The 22024-nt window shown below is 25.0% G+C and overlaps 1 protein-coding gene across 5 annotated transcripts in view; it reads left to right on the top strand.

Annotated features, from left to right (window-relative positions):
• The first annotated feature begins 11665 nt into the window (after window positions 1-11665).
• The window catches only part of LOC129616211 (ras-specific guanine nucleotide-releasing factor 2-like), a 169442-nt gene continuing 159083 nt past the window's right edge, over window positions 11666-22024 (top strand). For all 5 annotated transcript variants that reach the window (XM_055531719.1, XM_055531722.1, XM_055531721.1 and 2 more), the window contains exon 1: window positions 11666-11711. The gene's annotated coding sequence lies outside the window, so the exon portion shown is untranslated. The remainder of the gene's footprint in view (window positions 11712-22024) is intronic.

The following is a 22024-nucleotide window of genomic DNA, read 5'->3' as shown; positions in this document are numbered from 1 at the left end:
CGCGTTTCCAAAATCAATTTTGTCCCAAATTGAGCTGATCTCCAGTTGACTGAATCTCTTTAAGATTTTACTTAAATAAATGACTTAAAAATTTCTGCTTTAAAAGAATGTTACGCAAAATTTTCACTCATAAAACTATACTAAAAAAAGCCTTTAAAAAGGTTTTAAACAGTCACTCGAAAAATTTTACTTAAAGATGTAACTCAAAAAATTTTCACTCATTAGGATATCACCAAAATGTTATCCTCGAAAAAATTATTAAAAAATAAATGGAAAAAATTATAAAATCAAAACATAAAAAACACTCAAAACTTCATTTACAAAAATTTACTAACACATGAGTCACTGACTTTTGTAATTCAATTAGTTTTGCACTCTCCCCAACTCAACGTTTACTGCTTTAGTTTATTCAAGGTATGGAAAACGATTACTACTTCTTTGTGGCAGTGTTCGTAAATGTGGATATCCATTTTGTGCAGGTATTAGCAATGAAATGTGTATCCTCAGGCCGAAATGTGTGTGATGTAGTTATTAATCCCACCATTGATCTGTGAATAAGGCTCTGCCGGTGCTAATATTTGTATATCTGAATCGTAAATTAAACTTAGATTATCAGTTTCAATACTGTCATATTGTCAAAAACGTATTAATTAAAACAATTTATGAAGAAAAATTGGAAGACTTTTGTAAAATATTTCAAAAAATTTTTAATTCGGTTTTGAATTATTTTAGTAATTCAGTGTTCTTTGAAGCTATTCAAGTCCTATACTTATTTTTATTTTACATATGTTATTTTCGAAATCTTTAGTTTGCCTCCACATACAAAACATTTAATATAAAAATAAAACCTGTTAAACTTTAATAGGAAATTTAATTTTATTTTATTTATAAACAAATTTTGTAATTGGAAAATTTTAAATTGGTTGAAAATTACAAGGTCAATTCCGATTCAGTTCACTTGAGAAATTTTACATATTAATTTAAAATTAGATTCTCATGACAACGCATTTTGTTGACCGTGACGCTTTTTTAACGATTTATTGATAATTTATGGAGTATTCTCTAAAAAGGAAAGATCTGAATGGAAATATTTTTAAATCAATTTTTAGAAATCACATTCGAACGAAAACATGAAAGAGAGAAATTTTTACTTTATTTTCGAAAATTTTTTTGATAAATGTTAGTATACACACATACACCATTGTACGTTAGTTTCAGTTATGTTCCAGTAGGAAATGTCAAATCAAAGATTGAAGTTTCTTTGTTTCATCGTGATTTACCCGATCATTATTAGCTGCTGTTTTCGTTGATGTGAAAAAAGCATTTGACAGCGTGGACTACAAAATGCTGATTTTAAAGTCTTATACAAACACGGCATAATGGGAAGTGATTATGAGTGATTTCTGAGCTATCTTAAGAAGAGAACGCAGTATGCTCATTGGAGTTATCAGTAGTGTAGAAAAGAATGATTTCAGCGTGATACAAGGCACTGCTTTATTTTCTTTCGGTGTTAGTTATTTACTGGATTTAAATACAAGAGGTAAACCATTTATATACGCACAGGAACTAGCAATTTATGAATATCTAAAGAAGCTACAAGAAAAAGAGTAAAATTTGTAGCTAATACCGACTTAGCTTCAACCATTTAGGAGAATGACCATATTATTTAAGAGAAAGCGAGCAAAAGTTCTAAAAATTGCGATCAATGTTTGTCAGCTAGATTTACTTATATAATTATATGTTACAAACATCCGGGCGTTATATTAGATGAGAAGCTTACTAAAAGACTATCTAAAACTAGAAAAAGGATCGGCATTGTTAAGTTTTTGAGTAAAAGGGTTTCGCATAGCTCGAAAATTGCAATGAATTTTCTATCGCCGAGTTTTGTGAATACGATCGAAATTTGTACATCTCTTCATGTTTGTTATGTGTAAGTGTTTTTAGAAACCCCTTTCCTGCTTTTTTTTGGCTAGACTTCAACAGTATTTTCATAAGTAAATTTCATAACCTCTTAAAATATACATTATATACATTATTATGTATGTATGCCTTCTTAAAATCTCGATTTAAGTATGGAAAATTTTCTTTCTTTTGGCGATGGCATTTTAATATAAAAGTTGAAATTTTGTTCTTAGTTATGTTTACTCTGGTAGAACTTGACCTGGGATTTATTCCAGACGACTAGAAATTTCTATGCATATATAAAAATAACAAAATCTACATACATGTGCGTATGTGTTTAATTCATACACACTTAAATATCTTTTCATAATATTTAATATTAATTTTATTTGACTATTAAGTCAAATGTCGTTTCTATGACTCTTCGAAAAGGATAAAGAATGGCATTAGTTTACTAATTATTTATTTTTCAAATTTATTTTTATTTTTTTTTGTTTTCGATTTATTTAGTGATTATCTTTTGTATTATTTTGTGTTTTCGTTTTTCATTATCGTTTAATATGTGTGTGTGTGTATTTGGATATTATAGAATACTTAATAGAATATTTACTAAAAAACAAAAGAAAATGTAGAATAATAAATGAAAATTCTAATTCATATTTACTTTAAGGATTAAAAGGACATGCATACGTATTTAAGATAATAATTATGTCTTAAATAATTAAATTTGTTTGAATGAATTATGATTTTTTTTTTTAGATGAGGATGAATTCGATTATATATTAAAAATATTAGAAAACCAAACAAAATTCCAAATTCTCCAAAAGATTTGATAAATTTGAAAGAGAGTAAGTCTTTCTTGAGTATACTTAGAGATAATTTAATATTTGTTTTAATAAAGTTTTGTGATAGGAAATTTTCAAATCAACCGCAACGATTCTTGATAACTCGAAGTCGAACTTCATTTTTGTTGGCCCCAAAAAGTGCCAATTGATATTTATGAAAAATTAAAAGTTTATATGATTTTTCTAATTTCAAATACTTTAAGTTTTCATGCTTACCATTTTATTGTTAGATTTTTGATTTACGCAACTCTAGATAATCTAATTCGCAACCGTTTTTTGTTCTATTGTTGATTTTAGAATTCATTTTCCTTTTAACTCCTTTCCGAGAACATAAAATACTTTATACGAGTATAACGAAAATATAACGAAATATTTAATAAATCATAATCAAACTCAGTAGTATAAAATTATGATGAATTTTTTGTTGGAAACAATCACTATATATACTTTAATTAATTGATTAATATTACATGTCAAGGAAAAATAAAGGATATAATAAATTATGTTAATAACACTATAAGAATTTATAAAACAATATATTAAACTGTTTGTAACCATGAAAAATTTAAAAGCATTTTATAAAATAATTTGTATTTGATGTTGAAAGGCCATAATGTCCTCTAACATGTATGAAATTCAAAGGGTGAATGAAATAATTGAAAGAAGAAATTATAATTTTTAGGCAATTGATTAGACTACATTTGCATGCTTAATATGCAAAATATTTTACTTATTTTTATAAAGGGCTTAAGTGAGGCGTTTCATAAATTGCTTAATAAACTAATTGTTTTGTCCTAAGATTGTCATACATATTTTATTTAATCATATTCATCGTCTTTGTCCTATGTATTACAGCTATTTTCGCATAATTTAAAAGATCCATTTAAAAAGTGTAAAATTTATGTGGAGTACTGAAGGACTAAGTATGCATGAGGGCGTTTCTCGACATCATGTATAGGGAGACTAAAAGGAGAGGCGAATTCTTGTGTGCGGAGGCTCTTAGACTCTTAGGGAAAATGGCCAAAAGGCTTGGGGTCGCCACGACGGAAATGTGTTCCGGATGTCAGCATACTGTAGAGGTGGAGGATATGGAACATATTCTTTGTGCTTTTCGCCAACGAGATTGGATGGTTCAGGTAGGTGATCGTTAGGGTTGAATTATATATGGGGGTTGTGGGCCAGGTGCATTGGCTTCACATTGGTGGCCAGATTGATTTACTATACTTCTATTACTAAATATTTAGTTATGTGAAACAATATCCGTAGCATCGGCTTTGAATTTTCTACGCTCACTCTTCACTCTAGCTCACCATTCCATTAACTAAGACTAGACTTAAGATGTAATTAAATCCTATTATTAGTGTTCAGTTATTCAAAGCGTATGTATGTACGTATCTCAATTAGCTTATAAATTACGAGTTTTTAATTATTAAAATCAGACTTTAATTATTTCGTAGAAAATTGATATATTTTTTTCTTGGAACCCCTTGATTTGTAAAAGATATACGGAATATGATATTAAAATCGTATAATTTTTTACGACAATTAAGTTACGTAAACGTTAACCGTAGATATATACATATGTACGTAATTAAACTGAGAATAATATGAAATTTCTCAATCCGGATTTCGTATTTGTGCCTTTCCAAATAATTTTTTTGCCAATATATTCTGTGATTTTTAATATTACAAATTCAATGGAAATTTTTAATAACATTTTAATTTTTAATAATATTTGTAATATAATATTTCAAATTCCAGTTGCAATTATTCAAATTTTAATAGGAAATCTTAATAAATAAAAATTTTTGTTAAATAATATCATAAATTTAGAGTCATTATCGTTTCTCGATCATAGATCTGTAGAGTTAATACGTATGAAGATTTCATATAATTCCAATTTGATTGTAAAAAATATTATATTGTGAACTTTTTTAATTTAAAAATAGCTAGAATATAGTAAATTGAATTTTAAATTAATTATCCTGGTCAAATAGAACCTTGCAAAATATTAATACGCATATACAGAAATTGTTTAATATTAGAATATTATAGAAGGTTTAATGTTTAATTAGTATGTTTATTTTCATCCTTTTACCCTTTTTTTTTTAATATTACCCACATAATAAATTTAGTTTAATTTAAAATATTTTATACAGCACGGTATATTTAAATGACGTTCATTATAATATAAGGGGCGGATATCCTTGAATAAATTTCATTTTGAAAGGGTAAAGATATTTCGTAGCAAAAATTTTTAGTTAATTATTTTATTTTATTTTTAATTTGCAATTGATTAACTATATATGGGAAAGCAAATTGGCATTATATATGGAAATGGAAGTTATTAATATTTATTTATGGATGTTATGTCCTTTTCAAAAATATTCATATACACTAGGAGATACATATATATACAATATTTTGTTCAGCTTTACTTAGATCAGAAAACAAGAAAATCAATTTCTTTTTCGTTTGGTAGGGATACTGTCGAAACGTGTAATAACAAAATTATTTATTTGTTTTTGTTAATGTAATTCTGTTTGCTATGATTATACACAAAAAAGCTCCTGATCTAAAAAATTTTGTAAAATATAATATAAATTATTGGTAATTGTTACCTGCCGTTTTGACATTCATATAATGTTATGGACTATGGTACTAGAATTTGTTTATTACTCTTATTAATAGTTGATAGACGCTTTTAAACCGAGTGCCTTACCGCGCTAAAATACCGCGCTTTTATAAAATATTATTTTGGTTCCGAACCATTAGCTGGGTTACATACGTAAATAAATTTCAAAAATTTGATTTTGCCGGACCTTTTATTTCAATTTTTTTGTTATTTACTACGTAAAATTAAAAAAAGGAGATAATTTTGAATGAACATATTGTTATGTACAGTATAATTAAAAGATAGATATAAATAGCTCAATTAAATTAAATTTTTCCGAAAAATTCAAAAATGAGGATATGAGCAGTAACATGTGTGGCATTTTATATTGTTAATATTTTTATATATCAATTCATCCATTCACATGTCTGTATATGCTTATGTGTCTTATATAAAACCATTGATATTTTGGAAAAATATTTCAAAATGGTAAAGTGATGAGAAAATTTAGAAAAATATTTAAGGTTATTTTTATTTTTGAATTCTAAAAATAGTGATTTTTATGAATAAAAGGCTTAATGTTAAATAATTAAATTGTATACGCGCCTTATTTTCTTTTTTATTAATTTAGCAGAACAATAATCTGACGTAAAGCCTGTTTTTTTAAATAGAAGAAATTTTTATTTATATAAAATATATTTACGAACTGTTATTACTATTGAGATGGTTTAGTAAAGCATTTATTTGTTATGTAAATTAAATATAATTTTTGATTTTTTAAAATCTTAAAGTTCTGAGTCATATTGAATGTTAAATAGCACTGTATTGAATAATCAAAAAAATTTATACCTGTAAGTTTACTTACAAATCGCTTAACTTTGAAGTTGTTGCTTCAAAACAAAAAAAAAAATTCAAAAATAGTTGAAATTTTAGGATACAACCTCGATCTATCTCTTTGTTTTTTTATTTTAAATTAAAAATTTGCTGGCGCCCTATCTTGAACTTCGTATGCAAATTTTAATACGGCAATTTTAAAAATTATAAATTTTAAATTTTCTTTTTGAAGGCCGCACTTACCCTCTAGCCTTGGAGTGGGTGGCGGCTCCTTCCATTGGGCCGGAACCATATTTTGGGATGCCAAGGATAACGGTCTTGCGTGCCATGAGTGGATGGGAGGAGCAGGCCAGGGTTGAAGATTGGAATGGCTGCTGAGGCCTGTCGCACTCTAAGAAATTTATGCCTCCTCTAAGACTGGGGGGACGAAAGCGGACTATGCTTTGTCGTCCATGTTTGAGGCTATTGGTGGGAGTTCTCACTGGACACTGCCCCTCGATGGTCCATCTGAAAAGGATGGGCAGGATAGGGGACCGAGTCTGTCGTTTATGTAGACGACGAAACGAAGGAGCACTTAAATTTAAATAAAAAAAACCTTCCGCTGCTATACTGCGGTTTGTTAGGTATTTTGGTATTCACATTCTTTTTTAAACTCCCAGCATTCAACAATTAAATTTGTAATTAAATTTAAAAATTTTTCAAACCAAAAACGATACTCACATTTAGAATAAAATATAATGTCTATATATGTATATGCAAATTGAAATATTATGAGTTTTTTCTTTCTTTCAACAAAAGATAAAAATAATAAAATATAAAATTTCAAAAAGTAAATTAAAAAAATTTAAGAAGAAAAACTCAAAGAAGAAAAAATATCCTTTTATTTTTTTTTGTTTGCTTTTTTAAATAAACAAAAATAACAACTGTTTTTAGTATATTTATTTATAATGATATAATATATAGGTACTTATATATTAATATAATCTACTATATACATTATACTATTATATACAAGATAGAAGTATACGCAAAGAGAAATTTATTTTACCTTTAAATATGATATTCGAATTCAAAAAAATGTGCCTTTGCCTTATACTTGTGAAATTTATATGTAAATACTTAAATCTTTGTATATAACATATTATATATATCTATAGGTACTAAAAAAAGAACAGAAATTGTACGTCACATGCTTACGCCAATGTGATTCCTGTTGCGCATCCTTTTACACACAAAATATTTTATAAAAATAATCATTTTTTTTACGTTACGTTTTTGTTTTGTTATCGTTCTTTTTTTTTCGTTATGTTTCTGTTTTTCTTTTATTATTATTTTTTTCTTCTCTTCTTGTTGATTTTTCTTATGATCCTGGTTATTTGATTTTATTTTTTATTCATTTTATCTGTTTTCTTGTTATGTTGTTTTCTGAAGTTTCTGTTTTTCTTTCTTACAACCTGTTTCAGTTTCCAATTTCTACATAGGTGTATAATAAACTCATACACTCATACATGTTCCAATGTGATTATATTATATTATAATACATACGTATGCATATATGTATTATTACATACATACATACATATGCATATATATATGTTTATGAGTACATTTGCAAAATTTGTATCGAAACGTATATGCAACCTAAAGTGTAATGCCAGAGACACATTAAAATCCTTTGGAACACATGCATAGAATTGCTTTTATTTAATTTTTTTTTATTTTTTTTACACCTTATAATGTTCGTTTATTTTATTATGCTATAAGGACATTGCTTTTTATAATGTACACAATTTTCTATAGTTTTTTAACTTTTTTGCGTTTATTACACATTCACTTATATATCTTATATATGTATTTACTTTAAAATACAAAACCAAGCTAAGGACACTAATAAAATACTACCTGTCCTTATGTATAAAATACAAAGCTTACGAATATATAAATATACTCGCATATATAAGAGAGCAATTTTAATAAAACTTTCGCGTATGTGTATGTGTGTGAGAGTATTAATTTTTAGAAGAGATGCTGAAAGAGTTAGAGAGGGTTATGTACTTGAACAATAACACATGTTTAAAAATAATACCCGAGTCCAAGGTTTTTTAAGTGTTAAAAGAAAAATTTTTTTTCAAGTTCTTCTATGTAAGTTTATCTAAAGTAAACCAAAAAGGAAAACAGAAAAATATTGAAAGAAATATGAAAACAAATGAAAAACAAATTAAAAAAAAAGTTTTTAACAGAAACATTGAGAGAAAAGCTTTTTATTATAGTAAATAAAATTACAACAAACTGTAAGAGAATGAAAATTAGAGAGAAAGATAAAGAGAGTGAGAGCCATTGTAAAACTAAGAGTTGTGGTGCAAGAGAATTAAAAACTATAACATGGTAAGTCGATTTTAATTATTAACTTCGAATTCGATTGTGCTACTATCGGCAAAGTTTTAAAAAAATCTAGATTAAAAATAAAAAGAAAATTTAATTTGTATATAAAAACATTCTTGTTTTGAATTGTAAAGTAGTTGCCCTACAATTAAAAAAGTCTTCACTCATTTAAAAACACTTCATACAGGAAATAGTACTGAAGTTGGACATGAGATAATATGAATAATAGTGTTATTAAAACATAAAAAATAAAAGATTATATTAAACAGAGTTGCCATGATCATACAACTTATCACTTGAATTAAATCGCCCGAGTATAACGGTCCGCGGTTGACATGACCAAATTTATCTATTCTCATTTGTATGCATTGTTAAATGAATTTTTCTCTTATTTTAACTTTTATAAAATTATCTTGTATTCTCCCTTCTCACTATACGTACAAGAAAAATGAACTCTTTTAAAAATTATACACGTTTCTCTTTCTCTTCTCTCTTATTCAAACTAAAAAATTTTCCTCTTAAAATTATAATACTCGTACGAGTATTCTCTCGACTATGGTTTTTTCAACATCGAATGACGTAAAAAGGTATTTTGTTTTGTATTTTTTTTTTCATCTTTATATAGAAATTTATATTCAATACACACATACAGTGTATCATAATACGCATTCATAACATTTTATTGTACATACAATTGAACATTTAACATAACACGCAAAAAATATTACAGTCAATAAGAATTCAACCTTTTTTATCTTCTCTTCAACGTATAATTTTCGTTTTAAGGACTTTGAAAGAGATGAAAAAGTTAAAAATATGAAAATAAAAACAAAATGAAAATCTGGACGTAATAGAAAAGTACATCGGAATGTTTTGCATACATACATATATATATACATACAGTATATATGTATATAGATTAAACTGTACTACAATTGTAAAAAAAAAAAGATAAAATAATATTTTCCTTTTGGGAAAGAAAGAAGTGAATTGGAAAACAAGAGACAAGAAACAAAAATTCAAAGTTCTTTTTTTTCACTTTTCAAAATTTAGTTGCTGTCGAAACTCAAAACGTTAAACCACGGACAATTTGAAATTCGTTATCCTGTCGGTTGAAAATAAGAAAAGGAATTTTTTGTTTTTTATTTTCTTGATTTTTTTTTCGCTTATTTACTGTGTATGAACTTTTGTTTTTGTACTTGAAAATTAAATAATAATAACAAAAAAAGTAAAAATAAGAGTAAAAGTGAAGGGAAAATTGTACATTTGTGCTTACATACAAATGTACGTACATATTCTCGATTATAATACAAACTTACATACATACGTAAATGTAAAAATATTTTCGTTTTCAGTTTTGTTTTTTCTTCTTGATTTTTTTTTTGCTTTTGTTTTACAAGAAGTACAATAATAATAGAAAGGAACAATTGAGCGGAAAATCTGTTTTTATTCTTAGCAATTTTTTTTTTTGTTTTTTTTTTCGATTTGTTGTTTTTGTTGTTTTATTGTATATTGTTTATTGTATACCATATTTTGAATTTCAAGTTTATTAAAGTATTCTAGAAAATTTTATGGTTTGAATGATTTTTTTTTGTATTTTATTTTTATTTTGATTTTGAAGGAATTTTTTATTTGTTCGTATAGTGAGAGTTCGGGGTGTCCGAAGAAGAAAACAAAAAAAAAACTTAGTTATTCTGAAAAATATTTCAATAGAACTGAGATTTTAGGAACAATAAGAAGAAAATAAAGTGAAAATGAAAAAAAAAATTTGATTATTTTTGGTATTGGATGCCAGCCATTCTTCTCTTCTTTTAATATTATTCAATAATCGCCATCATACTGACTATAAATTTTATTTTTATTTTTTATTTTTATATTTTTGAAATTTAATTATTTTATGATTGAAATTTTTCTTTCCGTTTTCATTGTTTTTATAAAATAATCTATTTAACAGGTGTAGCTACACAAGATTGAAAATTTTACGATTTCTTTGGAAAATATCCGAAATTTAGAATTGTTGAAAATTAAATTTAATAACTTTCACCACTGATTATTGGAAAAATAATTGAAAGTGTTTTTGTTTTAAAGGAGGAAGGAAAATTTTTTGTTCTATCATAAATATTATGTTTGATTTACGATATACCAATTGAATTGTAAAATGAGTGAAAATTAAATGTTTTGTAAATATTTAAGAATATTTTTGATTTAAACTAAAAATTAAAAAATTAATTTATAATAATATTAAATATTGCGTTTATTTTTAAAATTAAAGTAAAAAAAATTTTGATTTAAATTTGGTGTTATTATTATTCAATGACTTTGAGGTATTAAAATTTTAAAACTATAGAAGAGTATAACATTGAATAATGAATTAATGGTGTGTACAAAATGCAGTAAATACCACTACAATTCGAATATTGAAATATTCTAATTAAGTAATTAGAAATATTTGGAAATTTCAAGTGAAAATTTTTAATTCATTTCTAAATGCTATATTAAAAATATAAATTTAATAATTTTAAAAACTATTTGCTTATTGAATGTTAAACATTACTTTTAAAATGTGAAAATTGTGCAGAAGTTCAAAATTAATGGAATTTTAAATGAAACGATAAATAATAAAAATTTGAATTGTGTGTGAAATTTAACAAGAAAAAATTTTTTTAAAAATAAATTCAAAAAGAAAATTACAATTAATTTCGATTATTAAAATAGCTAAATTAGAAAATATTTAAAAATTCTTCAGAATTAATTAGGGCAAGTGCAGAAACTGAACGTGCTAATTGCTAATAAAAAACCGCATTAAAAAATTCAAATGTGAAATTTTAATTTTTTGAATATTTTAAACTTAGTTCAACATTTCAAACTTAAAGGAAAATTTAATAAATTTTTAAAATTTAATCAGAAAATTTCGATTTTAAAAATTATGTAAATTGGATAATTAAATGTAAAATAGCTTGAACAAAAAAAAATATTTAAAAAACAGAAAAATTTTAAGTAATTAAAAAATCTTATATTTTTGTTTTTTAATTTTTTTTTAAATAAAAAAATAATTAAGTAAAAATTAATCTAAGTCTATTATGTAGATCAAATTTTTTGAGATTTCTGCAATTTTAAATCACATTTTATTATAGGTAAATATAAAATTCATTATAATTAATTATTAATAATAAAATGTAAAAAATTTAAAATTATTGTTTAAATACTATGATAGTAGGTTAGGTTAGGTTGCACAGCCCCCCGAAGGGTATACCTAAGCCACAAGGCGCGTTGTGAATTTTTATTTTTATATTAATATTCTCTAAAATATTAAAAATCTTTCAAATTTAAAGAATTGTCTATTTCATAGTAGATTAATATCAAAAAATAAATGAACTGATAACCAATGATAAATTTTTTCCAGTCAGCAAAAATTATGTATGGGTTATACTTGCTACCTTATGCACACATTTCATTTTATGAATGATTATTACCGTCGACATGGAAATGGAAATACTAGAAATTATTTGGTTTTGAATTAAGTTGTTTGATTTATTCAAAATTTAGAATTGAAATTGTCTATAATTATTCCAAAAACTCATTCACAATTCTATTGAGGAATAAATTTAAAATAGCCCTTATTCAATATAATAAAAAAATAACAAAACAACAAAAGCAAAGTGGTTTAATATTTTTTTAAGGATAAAGGATAAAGAAATTCTTTAATATGTATATGTACATTTTCCCCCATTTTTTTTTTGGGTTTTCAAAAGGTCATGAGCCATATTATACTTTTTGTATTGTGAATTGTGAATTTGTGAATTTTTATTTTTATATTAATATTCTCTAAAATATTAAAAATCTTTCAAATTTAAAGAATTGTCTATTTCATAGTAGATTAATATCAAAAAATAAATGAACTGATAACCAATGATAAATTTTTTCCAGTCAGCAAAAATTATGTATGGGTTATACTTGCTACCTTATACACACATTTCATTTTATGAATGATAATTACCGTCGACAGTGGTTAATTTATTTTTATAAAGAAAGTAAAATATTAAAGAATGGGGCGATACTGTCGCATCACTGTATTGTATAATCTTTTTTTTAACATAATCCGGAATCAATAAATAGAATTTTTTTAAAGATTTGATTTATGATTATACTCAAATATTATTATATTGTACGACGGCTTCATTAAATATATTGAATCATATCCCTGGTTCTTAGTTTCTGAACACATTCGCAGTTCTTGTATCGTGTTCGTTTACTAATCCTCATAGCTTGTTTGAGTGCAAAAGTACAACAGATACTTGGTATATATATGTATTATTTGTATTGATATGTACTGATGATTTATGTACGGATAATTTGTACTGATTTTATGATATAAGTGATTATGGTATTGCTTTTAACCGATTTTATAATGAAAGTATTAAAAAATACTTTCAGTCGACGTTCTTATGTATTAACCTGGTATTAAATTCCTAATAGCTTTATTTTGTAATGTTAAAAATTTACAAATTTTTAACATTCTGCCCATAACTCATTTCCCAGAATAAAAGTCAATAGGTTATATTTGTATGGAATAAACTGAAGTATATAGACATTTAATTCTATTTGGTAAAAAAATGGATGCCTTTGTTTTCCTGAAAATGAAAATACTTCAGTTACTCTGCGGCATCTTTTTGTTATTCCGCCAATATACTCGACTTTCTATCATTTCTTGTATGTTTCATTAGCATATGTTTCGGCTTGTTTATTGTTAGTTTATATATATGTTTTGAATATTGTTACATTGTCTTTATATTGTAAAAACAACATATATAGCTACTGCAGCTATGATAATTAAAATTTATGTAATAAAATAAAAATTGCATATGTTTAGGGGCAGTAAAATTTAAACGAAATTAAAAACAATTTTGCATTTTTTAAAGCTTGATAGTTGACAGCAGGTTTTAATTGCTCGAAACAACAATAAAAATTTAAGTTTGGGAAAAAATTTTCAATTTAATACGATGATAGAAGAGCGAAGTATCCGAAAAGTATGCGACCCGTGAGCTTGATAAAAAGTTAGCTAATTTAAAATTAATTTCATATTTCTAAAATTTTGCTGTTAATTTTAATATTTTTGTGTTAAAAATAATATTGTGATGATTTTCATTACCAATAACTAATTTTTCGATTAAAAATTTTATTTCATACCATGCCCTTATCCTTCTTTTACACAGAGACTTGAAAGAAGAAATTCAATTTATTGTTGTCATAAGAAATTTAGAAATTACTCTCTTTTCAAGATAATCAAGTGAATAATTCAAATTTTTATTATTTCAAATAAATTTTTATCGCGCATTTAATAAAATTTCAAATTAAATATTTCATGTGAAAATGTTTTGTTTCACTTTAAATTCCCCTTAAATTTTTAATTATGTTGAGTTGTAAAGCGAACTCATTAGTTTGAAAAAACAAACACCAAAAATTCAAAATTCTCATACGAGAATTTTTTCTCTTTTTTCTTTTATTTTAAGATTTTCCTATTAAAACTCATTTTAATACTTTGACTTTGCTTACTCTGTGGTTACCATAGAGTGAAGTGATGTAGAGAATGAAAATGTGTGAAGAGGGTCGTAATGAAGACTGAAATTACAGTTGAAAAATAAGGAAAAGACGAAATTTTTTTTTGTCATTCTTGTAATTAAATTCAAAATAATTTTCTTCGTTTGTTCTTGTCTTCGGATGTGTTTTGTAAATGTAAAAGTGTAAATTAAATTTAAAAAAAAAAAAAATTTCATTTTTATTGCATTACATAAAAACGAATTTAATGACGAGATGTGAAAATTTGTATGTGTGTGTGGGTAAAATTAACATTATTTGTGTGTTGTAAGAAAATTTTTCGTGACTTTTTCTTAATTTTTAAATTACAATTTAAATATTTGTGTGTTTCTTGTGGCATAATTATATAGTATAAAAAAAACCAAGTTTGTTAAATTTAATAAGAAAAAAATTAATATTTTTTTTCATAGTTTTCAATTATTTTTAATTATTTGTTTAATAGCATTTGTAAATGTTTGAATGTGTGCTGCATGATTGAGATTTATAATTTATGACATTGTTCTAAAAAATTTTTTAAGTAAGTAAATTTAATTTAATTAAGGCTTTAATACAAAAATTCAATGTTTTTAATGTGAACCATTTATCACTAAACAAGTATTTAAGTTTTATTACAGTATTGAGTTGGGGGAAAGCTGCAATTCCTGAAGCATCAAAACATTTGTTTCATTAATGATAAGAACGATTTTTTTTTAATTTTCTTCTTATTAATTTTAGACAACTTTGCAGTTGATAGAATAGAACGGTAATTTTCAGGAAGGGACAGAACGGTAATTTTTCAAAAGATCGTCAAATTATTCGATATTATTCAAATTGTAATATTAACCGGAAAAAGTGTTAATTTGTAATTATTTAATAATTTTATTCCCAGATTTATAGAATTTGCTTGACAAACATGTATGTATGCAAAAAATTTTGACATTTAACCCTAACTTTAAGAGGTTGAAAACCTCTGCTATAAATCAATATTGTTGCAATCGTTATACTTTTAATTGTTCTAATTCAGCTATAAAACGCCTTTCTTTATATTTTCTCACATTAAATCATATTTTCCATATAATTGAAAATGTTGTCAAACTTCTTTGAATATTAGAATGTCACAAAATTCCTATAAATCTCTTATTTGAATTCAAATTAACTAAATTATTTTTTTATACAATGAATCAATCGAACACTACGATTATATCGAACTCAAACCGATTCTAGTAACTGAATCAAGAACAAATTTTTTTTATTAATTTTAAAGGTCTTATTTTAATTTAACTATATTATAGCTACTTTAACTATAATATTATTTATGTAATTTAAAATAATAAATGAAGTGTACAAATATTTTCAAGTAGCTCCAATAGTATTTAGAGAAACTAAGAGTCTCTGATATAACAAACTTATATTTGTAACGTTGTATTCATTTTTTTAAAAACATGATATACTTGCACAATGAATTTATTTGTATAGGATGGTCATTTTCTATAATTTTACATATAAAGAATGAGTTCAAGTGCCTTTATTAAGAAAGGTTATTCTATTTTATATAATTTAATATCCTATTTTTTTGTATATTTATTTTATAAAACAATAATCTATAAATTTTTTTTGTATCCTTTCACCGGGTTAATCTTATTTGTAAATGAAATATGTGAAAAATTCGATTAATCGGAAAGACAAAATGTTCCTGTACTTTCCATATGTAAGAAATGATTTTACAATGGGGGTTTTATAATTGCCTACTAGTTTGAGAGCCACGGCTTTAATATCTAATTTAATATAGTTTTTAGGTTCTTGAATTGCATATGTAATTTACATAGCTGGAGTTGAATGATAAAATATCCTCAGGGTTTATTTGAAAAATAATTAATTTGCTATGAAATACAATTGAAAACTTTCTCACATTCGAATAAATTTTCATAGAATAGGTTTGTCTAATTAAACAGTTCGAAACAGTAATGGAAATACTAGAAATTATTTGGTTTTGAATTAAGTTGTTTGATTTATTCAAAATTTAGAATTGAAATTGTCTATAATTATTCCAAAAATGTGTAACTGATTCACAATTCTATTGAGGAATAAATTTAAAATAGCCCTTAATCAACATAATAAAAAAATAACAAAACAACAAAAGCAAAGTGGTTTAATATTTTTTTAAGGATAAAGGATAAAGAAATTCTTTAATATGTATATGTACATTTTCCCCCATTTTTTTTTTGGGTTTTCAAAAGGTCATGAGCCATATTATACTTTTTGTATAGGCTAAAATGTTATTTAGTGTTTCTAAAAATTGATTATTATTAAATTTTTGTTAATAATAAAAAAAAAGAAAAAATTCAAATATATTATTGATATTTTCTATTGTTAAAAAATTTTAATTTGATAAATGTACGAATGATAAAATTTTGGGTTCATTATGGATTTTTATTCGAAATTAAAATTTATAAGCTGGTATTTAAGCTATAATATTAAAATAAAATTTTGTTGACTGCAGTTTGTCAAGGATCTACGAATTAGACTCGTATACCCTTATTAATTTAGTCACACAATTTAATAATATAAAATTTAATTTTGCACAAAAATTTATTTTACCAGTGTCGAAGTCTAATTGTTGAAAAATATAATTAAACGTAGTTTGATTCATCCAAATTAATTGAATTTTCAAATGCAATTGGTTTCGTTTAAAACATTGTTCCAATAATTTTTAGATATTTTTTGTTCATATAGTTTCTTACAGTTTTAAAATTTTTTCAAAGAATTCAAGAAATTTTAAGTCAGCTACTTGATTCGCCATATAAACGATGTAAATAATGACAATTATTAAATTAGACAGGTCTACGTATTCTGTAATAACACCAGCAGTCAGTCATAGTGTACGAAAGGTTATTAAATGAAATATAAGATTTTTTTTTGTATTCGAAATTCTTTATTTAGAATTTCAAGTAGGAATCCTTATTTTATTGAATATTTTTGTATATACCTAAGACAACAATATAATATATTTTACATATCCTCCTGGCGAATTTACCAAAAAAATGTTTTGTATGTGTAGATCAAAAATGTTAACAGTACTGAAATGTAAATGTCAATCTTTGTGACGTATTACTTAACCTTTATGATTAAATTATTAAAAAGCAATTCTTTTTTCTTTTTTTTGCTCCTTTTGAAATATTTATGTGAACAAAACAATTGTATAAGTTCTAAAAGAAAAAAAAACAAAACTTTCATTCAACATTATCCATTTAAAATAATTAATAATTCATTAAATTAATTTTCATTTACCATGACTGTGTTTTTTTTTTTCGTATTTTCGTATTTTATTTGAATTTTTGTTAGATACGTGTGGTAACAGTTGCTTTTATACGCATATAAAATTATTACACACATATACACAAAATAATAAACGAGTTATTTTATAAAATTAATGGATTTCGTAAAAATTCGTATATATATTTAGTTAAAATTACAAAGAGAAAATATGAACTACAGTGTATAAAGGAAAACACGTAAAAACATACATGCGGTAGCGCATTGTAACAGTGTATAGAAGAATGAAGAGGCACAAGAGTCATCTTGAACTTGACAGATAACTTTATTGCCTTTTCCTGTTTTTTACCTTAATTTTTTTTTATGTAAAATTTTCCATATTCTTTTTTTACACGTGAGACAAGCGAGTGCCTGATGATTTTCAGTAAAAATAATTGCGTATTCTAATGAAAAAAAATTATTTTTTCTTTCTTTACACAAAAAATTATATGAACAAAAAACAATGTGGAAAAATGTTAAAAAATTTTTTTCTCCATAAAAACCAAATTAGAGTACAAGACCATAAAAGAGAACAATAATAACAAAATATTGAAATCCAAAGCATAAAGGAGAACAAAGTATAGAAGTTTAAAAGTAATAAAATGTTAATGGATGAGAAGAGAGTAAGAAGAGAAGAAAAATATATATAGAGATAAGAGAGTATTTTTGTTTTAACACAAATTTGATATAATTAAGACCAAAGCATGAGTAAATTATTTCAACAGTAAATAATGTTGTTATGCTGCATTGAGTGAAAAGGTCATTTTTTTTTAACTTGACACGGCCTATTGGGGTTAGGTGCAGCCAAACTAATTTTGAATGTATTTCTTAAAATACTGGACTAAGTAAATTATAACTGGATTTCCTTGTTTTGAATGGTGTTCGTTTTTGGTACCTTAATTGGCCGTCACCTCGAAGCTGGCTGACTAAATGGGTTCAAATGAACAAAAAATATTAACTTTTTTCTTTTCCCGCCTTTGAGTGCAATACTGTTGATGTCAAACCTTGTAAATTTCACTTCTTTGATTACAAAGTGGATTTCAACTTGAAATACAAATTGAAAAACTAGTAAATTTTGAGAATTTAGTAGAAGATTATATGGTTTGACAAACCATCCACTTGTAAGCGCCATCTTAACAAAAACAAATATTCTACAGCACTTTTTACAATCACTAATTAATAATTACCATGTCAAAATTATAATTTTGTAGAAAATCTTTTGTGAATTTTGAATTTTCATCATCAACACCATAAGAACTAAAATGTTTTCTAGTCTAGACAAATAATTGGTTTTCTATTTCATTGATTCATTCTTAATGGTTAATTTTAATTTTTAATACCTAAGTACTCAGTTAAAAAAGTGTCATAAAACAGCTAAGCAAACTATCATGATCAAGAAAATGTGAACAATGTTCAAACATTGGAACTATAGAGCAAATATTCTCATTTAATTTTCCATTCAATTTGAAGTAGAAACTAACAATGAAATTGTTCTCATTTAGATTATCGATCCAACTCAATGAAAATTATTTTTTGTACGTCAACCTAGAAAAAGCGAATTAAATGTATGAAGCAATTGTTTTTTATCAATTGAAGTATTTTTCAAAAATATGCGTAATTTTGTGTATGTGAAATTAAAACCTACAAAAAGATAGATACGAATTTTCTTAAGAAGAAATTATTAAAATCTATTTCATAATATTTAAGCGATTGCTTTATAATATTTGTAATCTGCAGAAAAATCGGCCAACTAGCAGACAATGTTTGCAAAGGTTAACCTTAAAGTAATCTATCAGAAATTCAATTGGTTTACGTCTTAACGGATTTTAATTTATAAGTTTTCAAAAGATTTCCAATGACCAATGACGGTCCTATGAACACGAAAACTTTATGAAAAGAAATTATGAAATGTTGAGGTTTTTGTGTGACATTTAAATAACATATTTTGAAAAAGAAAAAAGCATTTTAGAAAATGTCAAAAATTCATTGCAAAGCATTGTACAAATTCATCAAAATTTTATAATTTCTATTCATATACATATATATATGTAAAATATTTTACAAAATTTCTAATATATTGTTTTCTTTCCATGGAACCTGTAAAAAATCAACAATATGGAAGTGTATTGTAGAAGTTATAAAAATACATAATGCCTTGAAAACTTCAAAAACATGGTCGTTTTGCATTATTGAAAAATTTGACATGTCATAAATTTTATTTTAAAATGGGTTTTCTAAAGAACAATATTATTTGACAACTTTAATTAATTTTTTTAACAACAATATGCTAAGGTACAGAAATTTCAAAAGCATGACAAAATGAAAAAGAATTTTTAATTTGGAATTTGGTTCAAAACTTTACACAATGAAAACATTTTCGATATTTCTAATTCTTTTCGGTAAAACTTTTCTTATGTGACCTTAATTGTTAGAGTTATCGAGGAATTCGAGGTAAATTTGTTTAAATTAACTAAGCAGAATGTAACTGCGATTCGATGTGTTTTGTCAAATTTTCAGTTAGAATGCAAAACTATCCTATAGGGATTCCTATTCAGTTAATTATTCAGTAGAGATTCCTGTTCGGATAATTGGTCAATTAATTTACTTTATCCGTTCTTTTCTTTCTCAAACGAGTGCTTTAACGACTGATGGACGGAAGGAAAGCTATAGCTAAATTAATTTAGAATTCGATTCTGAAAAACATAAATTATATATATACATATATTTTGTAGAATCACAAAGTATTCCTTCCTGTTATTATTTATCACTGCGGTTTGCAAAATTTTTATGCAAAGTACTTCGCCTGTTAATATGCAATTTTTTTAACTTTATGCACAATCTAAAATTTAAATTCACGCCTGTACATGTGTATGTATAAATATAATTATTATGTTAATTTACAATGATTTCAATAACATGAAAAATTAAATTAAAATTTTGTTTTAATTTTTTCTTTTCCAGGTAAGCATAATTCTGAAGCAATTCATGCATATTTAGTTCTAAACACCGATTTTATTAATTGTGAATTATGGTAAGATTTTGTCAAAAAAAAATTTTTTCTTAAATTTCGAAATTCCAGTGTTTGAATTTCATCTCCGAATTTGAAATCAAAAAGAGATCCGGATACGATTTTTATCACCATAGGTAAATTAGAGTAAAAGGTTTCTTTACCACCATACATCTGTTCAGCATCGGCGTAGATTTCATTGACGTAAATTTAAATTTTTTTTGACTCGCTTTGTGTACTCCGCAATCACTTATAAATTGTGCCAGCAAGTTTTATTGCATTTCTTTTTTACTTTTGATTATGCTTAAGATTTTCAGTTACATAAGGAATTTTTTTTAATACGTCTATTTTTGATCTACATACGTAAATTTTAATTTTTACAGAGCCTGTAATAACAAGGGTTATATTATATTTTGTGGCAAAGACTACGATTTTTACCACACAATATAATTTTATTGTCAATATAACGATCTGTCTAAAAGTAAAAATTAAATGAAGTTTTTTAAATATAATCTTGTATTTCAACAACAAGGGCAACAGCAAAAAATATTTACAAAACTTTCAAAAACATTAAAAAAAATTTCCTTTAATAATAATGAATCCTTTTTTTCAGGTTTTCGTATTAAAATTAATGTGTTTTGGTTTGATTTTTTTTTTTTGGTTACTTGGAATAAGTATGATTATTATGAATATTTACTTGTCTCCTGAGGTATTAAGAAAAATTGTATAAGGTTATCACATAAAGCAAAGGTTGAAGAGTTAAGGTTTCGTGAACTTTGGACAAATAATGTCTTTACAATATTTTAATTGATATTCCAAAACTCTTAGAAACTTCGTTCTATATTGAATAAAACAGCTTAATTAAAATTTTTGTAACCATTAATCTATAAGGCGAAATTTTTTGCCATATCCGTCGAGTTGCTAGTAATTATTACACCTCTCATCCAATTTCTTCGCAAGTGTTTTATGTATGATAACAAAATTAACACTGAATAAGAGATCATAAAATAATAGGAGGGTACAGAACACATGAGAGCTTGAGAGAGCAATTTACTTAAGGGAGTAAGCACAAAAAACGAACGCACGTGAAAAATTTTCTAGCACCTCGTGGTTTAATCGCTAAAGTTCATTGATTCAAGCTTAAGATGGGAAATTAACTTTTCGAAATTAAATTAAATATCCAATGTTAATAATATGTCTTTGCAGTTTTTAAGAAATAAGAAAATATTTTAAACGACAACACCAAACCTTTCAAGTACTTGTGTGAAAAGTGTGAACAAACACATTTTATTTAAGAAAAAATGTTTCCAATTTTCCTGGAATTTTTTATAAAACAATTTGTATGAGTTTTGAACATTTTGATTTTGCACACTTCACCCCATCCTATTGGCATGAAAAAAAAATCAAGATAAATTGTTATAACGAAATTAGAAAGAAAAGTTGAAAAAATTTTACATAATAATTTTACAGAATTTCTGATGCTTTGCGTAACGAAAATAATGACCTCCATTTTTGCAAAACGCAAAAAAAAAGTAAAAATTTGCCTCGGGTTAA

This window comes from Condylostylus longicornis, unplaced genomic scaffold (assembly GCF_029603195.1).
Source record: "Condylostylus longicornis isolate FDR11 unplaced genomic scaffold, ASM2960319v2 ptg000163l, whole genome shotgun sequence".
Lineage (NCBI taxonomy): Eukaryota > Metazoa > Arthropoda > Insecta > Diptera > Dolichopodidae > Condylostylus > Condylostylus longicornis.
This window is presented reverse-complemented; position numbering and strand designations above follow the sequence as displayed.